Source organism: Chenopodium album, chromosome 8, assembly GCF_948465745.1.
Source record: "Chenopodium album chromosome 8, dcCheAlbu1.1, whole genome shotgun sequence".
Lineage (NCBI taxonomy): Eukaryota > Viridiplantae > Streptophyta > Magnoliopsida > Caryophyllales > Amaranthaceae > Chenopodium > Chenopodium album.
The window spans coordinates 68,866,726-68,874,647 of NC_137841.1; the positions used below are offsets into that span (position 1 = coordinate 68,866,726).

The 7,922-nt window shown below is 31.2% G+C and overlaps 1 long non-coding RNA gene across 1 annotated transcript; it reads left to right on the forward strand.

The window, feature by feature from the left end:
- The first annotated feature begins 781 nt into the window (after nucleotides 1–781).
- LOC145556408 (uncharacterized) lies at nucleotides 782–1,848 on the forward strand. The gene is made up of 3 exons (XR_014091853.1): nucleotides 782–1,059; nucleotides 1,381–1,451; nucleotides 1,627–1,848. It is a non-coding gene; the product is annotated as an uncharacterized LOC145556408 (long non-coding RNA).
- Nucleotides 1,849–7,922: the final 6,074 nt, after the last annotated feature.

Here is a 7,922-nt window from a genome sequence, read left to right on the forward strand (position 1 = left end):
CTCCCATAAAGTCCGGTCGTCATCTTCCGCCGCCGCCCCCTCGACAGGCAGCTGTGCTGTCGTACCACCTTCCTCACCGTGGTCGTCACCAGCCGATGGACCACGACATGCTCCTTTGATGTCATCTCTTGTATCATTTTTTCTCAATTGGAAATGTACATTCAGAATTTAAAAATTCAGCACTTCAATGGAGAATTGTAAATTTAGAACTTTCTCCATTGAAGTGATGAATTTCGCAAATCTGAATTCACTTCTCTTCGGCAATTTGGAGAGATGAAGACACATGGAGAGGAGAGAAAGACACATGGAGAGGAGAGAGAAAGCTGAAGGCATAAGGTGTTAATTATTGTGGGGGTAATAAGGTAAATAAACAATTTTGAGGGTATAAAGGTCCGACCACTGTTCATAAGAACAACTTCCCACTTTTTATAAGGTAGGGATGTAAATTTAGAACTTTCTCCATTGAAGTCACTACTACAAAATTTGGATAAGGGACCCCAAATAAAAGACCCGTCATATCAATCAACAGGTTTGATTTATGTAAGAGATCTAATATTATAGATGACGGGTCTGTAATGTGTACTAGGCCCCACCACTATGGAGATTAAAAAAAAATTAAAAAATTAAGAGATCCGTTGTCAAATCCAACGGATCTCTAATATGTAGTAGGGCCCAATACTTAGGTAAGAAAATTAGAAAGAAAAAGATAACAGACCCGTTATTAGACTTGACGGGCCTCTTGCCTTGATTTTTTAAAACTTTAATAGTCACCAAGTAGGCAAGTATTCATTCCTCTTCCCTGGATTTTTCATCTGTTCTTCCTCGTCATTTCCGCCTAACTCTAATCTTTCTCAATCTCTATCCTCTCCTTCCTCTCCAAGTCACACTAAAACAATATTAGGAAACAATATTAGCGGGTCGATAGCGGTGAAAAATTAATTGGCGACAATCGGTGGTTAGTGGTGGTAACGTTTGTATAAGTGAAGGCGGGTCGATAGCGGTGGTCGATTGAAGAACAAGAAGACTAGAAATCGTTACTGATATCTAAATTTGATAAAGGTATGTGTTAAAATTTTGATTGTCCTACTTTAATTTGCTCGATTAATTTGATATCAATTTGCTTTATTTTGTCATTAAGAATTAATGGATTGGTGGTTTTTTTTTTTTTTTTTTTTTTTTTTTTTTAACTTCTTAAAATTCATGTATAATGTAGAAAAAGAAGATACGGAGTATGAAATAAAGTGCTTTTTTTTTTTTTATAATTTCTTATGAATTACTAAGTACAAATTTCCAGTTATCGTGGGTTAATTTGTTGTTGAAATGTATAAGTTTTACTTTAATTACTTATAATTACATATTTGAATTTTTGATGAATTGCAGATTTGAAGTACTTTATTGGTATGTTGTTGCAAAATTAAAGTGTTGTCCATAGCTTGTTGGGAAATATTGAGGTTAGCTACGCTTAGCATTGATAAGTTAGATTTCTTTGAATTAGAGAGGCTTAGAGATGTCAGATGTGTTACTAATTCATTTTTGTTACTTTATTGACTTATTGTTTTAATGGATGAAATTGAGATTAATCTTTTCTAAATTTTGTTTGTTATAAATTGTTAATTGAACTTGCAGATAACATTGTAGATATCGTTGGTTTATTCGAGCTTTGAGGACTGCAAATCGGCATAATACATTCCTCCTATTATAATATTAGTTCGTATTTGTAGATTTCAAATTAGTTTATAAATGTAACTTGTAACAATTTCATTTAGATAATAAAATTTTTTTGATGATTAATTTTAAGCAATTACACATTCTTTTGTTGATTTGGTTTACTTACATTTTTTTTTTGGTCAAATTTAATAGAGTATAAAATTTCAAATTTTAAATTATAAATTTCAAATTTCAAAACAAAATAATAAACCGCCATTTTTTTTTATTAAAATAGTGATCAAAGAGACCCCATTACTTTGATATGGGATCTATTATATATATGGCAGGGAGACCTCATTTCTTTAAGGGCGGGTCTCTTCCCCTATAAATTAATACTAAAAATTAGTAGGATAACAGACCCCATTTCTCAAATATTGGCTCTCTTCTTTCTTAAAAACAGACCCCTTCTTAGATGCGGTCTCTTAATCAAACAGACCCCTGAGATAGAGACCCGTCCAAGTGCGGTCTCTAAGGCATATTTGAACGGGTCTCTTTGCCTATTTTTGTAGTAGTGAGTGATGAATTTTGCAAATCTGAATTCACTTCTCTTCGGCAATTTGGAGAGATGAAGACACATGGAGAGGAGAGAAAGACACATGGAGAGGAGAGAGAAAGCTGAAGGCAGAAGGTGTTAATTATTGTGGGGGTAATAAGATAAATAAACAATTTTGAGGGTATAAAGGTCCGACCACTATTCATAAGAACAACTTCCCACTTTTTATAAGGTAGGGATTACATCTACTTGGACAAGTTTTTGGTGAGGCTAGGCCAACTCACATTTACTTGTTCTCTGTTCTCTCCAACTGTTGATTTTAAATCTAATTAATAACTAATACTTCATATTGATTATTTCATCATCAGTTTCAAAGTTAATTGAAACAATTAACTTTTGCACTTTTATTATTATTATTATTATTGAATCTAAACCAAAATTATCAAATCAAATGTTGCTGGTATTTATCTTACTACATATATAGTGTGTATACTATCATAATTATTAAATAAAATATTGCTGGTATTAATCTTACTATCTAGTGTGTTCAGAACTATATATGCATTAACAAGTGTTGCATTATTTTAAATCCAAGTACATAGTTATATGATTCAATAAAGTTCGACTATTACTTATAGAAAATAAATTGCTTAATTTATATTTGCATGATTTTCACTTTCTATATTTATTTACATTCGGGTGCAAATTGACCCAGGTAGCTTAGGGGCTGTACACTTCAGTTTAATTTCAGTTCGGTTTTGTTCAGATCAGCTCTAATCAGTTTAGTCCAGTTTAGTTCAGCTCCAATCAGTTCATTTCAGATTAGTTTAGTTCAACTCCAATTAGTTCAATTCATTTCAGCTCCAATCGATTCAGTTCACTTCAGCTCCAATCAATTCAATTCAGCTCTTAATTTCCTTCTCTCATAAAATATTCATTTTAGCTCAATTCAATTCAGTTCACCTCTAATCATTTCAGTTCAACTCCAATCATTTCAGTAAATATGAAACGGATAAAATTCCATCGCTAGAATTCCGTTTCTATATGGACATTTTTTTGTAGTGTCAGTAAATATGAACAGACTCTTAGTCATTAATTTTTTACCAATATCTAAACTTTTGTTCATAAACACCATTAAAATTTTGGTGCAACATCTATGTGTCATGAGCTTTGGAGTAATGAGGTAAGTTTTACATAGTAGGTCTATCTTTGGTAAATTGAGCATACATAGTATGATTTGATCATTTTTGAAGAACCTTATTATTATCTTATTATCAGGACTCTTAACTCTTTCGATTTCATTAGTCGTTTTATTATAAGCAAGTTAGGTATTTTGGAGTAGGGAAGAAGGCAATTAAGGTAAGCAATATCTAAACCCAAGCATTTTCATTTAGATTGATAGGTTTCAAATCTCAAATATCAAATTCGAGGTAAAACTTTTTTCAATTTAGCCAAATATATATTTCTTAATACTAGTATAATTTAATTTAACGAGCTAGTATATCATGTTCAATACGTAGTAATTGATACGAGTATAATATAGTAATATACGCTTTTCCAAACGGAAGGACACATATAGATATAGTATAAGAAGTGCACAAAACGTATGAAGGTCAAAAGAAATTAAAGGGAGACAAGAAGAGTATCGGAATAACATCTACGACTTCCACCGACGTGCGGGTCACAAGATACGCAAGTACGAGTACATGAACATAACAAAAAAATAAAATAAAATAAAATAAAATGGAAAAAAAAGAAAAAAAAAAAAACACACACACACACATCACGTGACAGCGTGGCACGTGGGCTCACGTTGTATCGATCAAACCCTTCCAGATCAGACGGTGAAAGAAAACAGAAAAGAAAAAGAAAAAAGGACCCACTGATTCCTGCCACGTGGCATTGACCACCGTTAGATTTGGCTTTTTGACGGTATCTAAGACACTCCCTCACATGTGGGTGACCTTAACTGACAGTATTCTTAGCCTAATCACGTGCCGTTTGGTATTGGTACCCATCCTCCCTTCCTTTTTTAGTCCCTTCTTAAAATAAAAAGGGAAAAAAGTGCAATTTAATCAAAAATCATAACTCATCATTATTCCATAAACTTAAATTAATAAAGTGTATTATTAGTTGATCTTATGTTTTTTCTCAAAAATTAAACCCTCTTCTCTAAGCAACTATCAATGGGAACCCTACATTTGGTTCCTTTTAGTTTAAGCTAGGCCCATCATACTAAATTTATCAACTAGCTAGTCCCTGTTTTTAAATATTTGCTCCACTTTTCATTTTAGTCCGTTTTTAAATTCTTGCTCCAATTAGTTATTTGAAAAGTTTTTATAATATTTAATTTATTTTTCTCAATTAATGGACCCAACATAAATCATATTTTATTAATTTCATATCCTGTCTTCTTCAATTTTCTCAACTATTTTTGCTTTTTACAATTTTTTATTCCTCCACAAACCCACTACCTCCATATTTTATTGCTTTTTCCAATTTCTTCTAAAACTCCGCAAATGAAGAAATGAAGCAAGTATTTAAAAATGATGGGAGTAATTTAAATGGAGATTGTGCTAATGCTTAATTTATATTTATTGTCGGCTCATTTGTTACTAAAAGTTCTTTTTATTTTTTTTCACGGTCATATATACTATTGAAGGAATACATAATAAAAAAATTAGAAAGAAATTTAAATTAGAAGAGATAAATAAAAAAAAAATTAAAAAAAAAATAGAAATTGAAGGAATTTAGAAAGGAAAAAAAAAAATAATAGTGGTTTTTACTTTAGTAATAGATATAAATTGGATTATTTTATAGTAAGTGTTAGCTTAATGGAATGGTTACGTTGTATTTTGTTGTATTTTAGGTCATTTTCCCAACTGAAACAACTTCGCAATGAGGAAGTCCCTTCAAGAATCAAGATTACAAATTTACAATAGATGATTTAGGGCCTGTTTTCATTGACTGAACTCAGCTGAACTAAGCTGAGCTGAGATGAACTGAACTGAACTGAACTGAAATGAAATGAATATTTTATAAGAGAAGGAAATTAAGAGCTGAACTGAATTGAGCTGAACTGAATTTAATTTCAACGTATGAGAACGGACCCTTAATTTTAAATTTCTTTCTTCTTTCCAAGTTTTAGGTTGTTCAATTCTAAAGAATTCCCTCTAAAAATAAAAATAAAAAATAATAATAATAAAAAAAAAAAAATGGTTGTTCAAAAGAATGTCTGATAAATTAGTATGTTAGTGTCAATCGATGGTTTTCATTAGTTTGACATGAGAAGGCACATGCATATATAGTAGATGAAGTGGAAGAAGCAAAAGGCATATCATGAGAAACATAATTTTTCTTTAAAGAGAAAACATACTAAAAAAATTAAGCATCTCTAGATTTTTATACATTAATCTATCATTCAAGCATAACCAACAAATATTTCATCAAAAGTTTTAAGTTCAATATTTTCTCGTTTGAAAAATGGTAAACCAACTTTAGCAAGATACTTTAATTTCATACTTTCAAGTAGTTAAGGTTAGGAGCATAGCCTTTCCATATATAATTCATTAGTTCATAGGGGGTTATATCAACTACTCCCTTCGTCTCTTTATTTTTGTCCCATTGCTATGTTTGGGGTCAAACTTTGAAAACTTTTACCATAAATTATCGTGAATGTAAAAGATAATTTAGTCATGAGTGATTTTGTTAGATTTGGAACATTGTATATTTTATTAATATCACGTTTTTATAATTTTTACGTGTATGAAAATAAGATATGAATGTTTTAATACACGTCTTAGAGATCGTGCACAGTCAAATGGGACAAAAATATAGGGATTGAGAGAGTATCAAGTACGAGTAGCTTTTTGTGGGCACTTTGTTCAACACATAAATACATTCATCCCTACATATTAGTCCCTCCGTCCTAACTATGTGTCTATTTTTCTTTATTATGTGAGTAATAAATCTTTTAAATAGGCACGTAGTTAAGGGACGGACGGAGTAATAGACAAGCCAAAACTGATTAACATTATTACATTTATCATCTCCTTAAGAGCTCTATTATTCTTCACCAAGCAATGCCATTTTGTTGGGGAGTAGAGTAAACCGTGTAGAGAGTTCATGATAGGGATAATTCCATTTTTCTCACAAAGTTCCTGTAAAAAAAGGTGCTTCTTTACCCCCCCCCCCCCCCCACCCCCCCCACTAGGCCACTGCCAAGGCCTAATGACGTTCCTAAATAATTGATATACTTTCACTTTTAAGCCTTTTTTAAAGGGTAATGTTATATATAACCCTTAGCATTAAATATACTCTTGAAAATTGTATAAAATTAAGAATTCATGACAAAAACACGCGTAAATTAGTGTTATTAGTGTTTATATTTTGATGATTTCTTAACTTTTTACGATTTTCAAGTATAAATTTAATGCTTATATGTAGCCCTAAGGGCTATATATAACATTTTCCTTTTTAAAATAATTGGCATATTACTAAAAATGGCAATAACCCACCATTATTTCCGTATATCCATTTCACATTTCAATGTGTTAATTAATGGGAATAGAGGGGGTAATATATAGACTGCTTATAATTCTTTCAAAAAAAAAAATATAGACTGCTTATAAAGAATTAAAGATGGATCATTATGGCAACTTGCAATTGAAAGCCTAACTGCATCAGCTATATTTATCATTGTGTTTAGGTAAATCCTAATTTTATCGAGCTTGTGTCAAAAAAAAAATTTATCGAGCTAGACACAATATGCTCATTGATCATCAAGCCTTGCGATCTCATGATTGTCCTTCACTCTCTATATAATTTTGTCCTTTTGAAACTTTTATTGAATGTATATATATCATGCTTAATTATCTTATGGAAAATAATTACTAGTAAATTTTATAAAAATATCTTCATAAACAATAATATCATCGCAAGTAGATATTTGTCTTTATGTTGCTTTCTTTTCAAAGCTTGCAATTAGTAATTGTGTAAAGTTAACTTTCAAACTTAGGCATTGTACTCTAATCTTTCCTTCCCTTTGTTAACCATGTTTCCTATGTTCTCTTTTAGTCGCTAGTTTTTTTTACTTTTAAACTATTTATATGCCTTTATTAGACCTGTCAATCGGGTCGAGTTTGGGTCGGGTCACTTCGGGTCATAGGTCATTTCGGATCGGGTCACGGGTCGAGAAATGTTCAATCCTAACCCTAAGTTTCGGGTTCGGGTGAACCCAACGGGTTTTTGAAGCTTACTTTGCTATTTTTTTTTTCAATTTTTTAATCAAACATATTCACCATATTATTTTTAGCCATTACATACTACATAATTTAAATCGTCACAATTTCACTAAAGCTCATCAATTCCTAACTAATAAAAAATGATAATAAACTTTAAAATAAAACTTTTAAACATCCCATTATTTAAGGAAGAGGCCAACATAATCATATACGTGGAGTATAATATCTCTTGACATAATTTTAGTATATCGTACCTATCGATCGGTGGTATGTATGCGGTGATGTGGGTTATACGGATGTAATTAATGTGGATCGATAATTGGTGTAGCCGTGTAGGAGGTAATTGGTGTGGATTTGAGTAAGAGTTATATGAGATAGATAAATGAAAAAGTGATAAAAATGAATGTCTGATGGTAGACAAATAATCAAACTTAATCAATAAACTAAAATTAATGTTCAAAAATATATATAGTAGTATT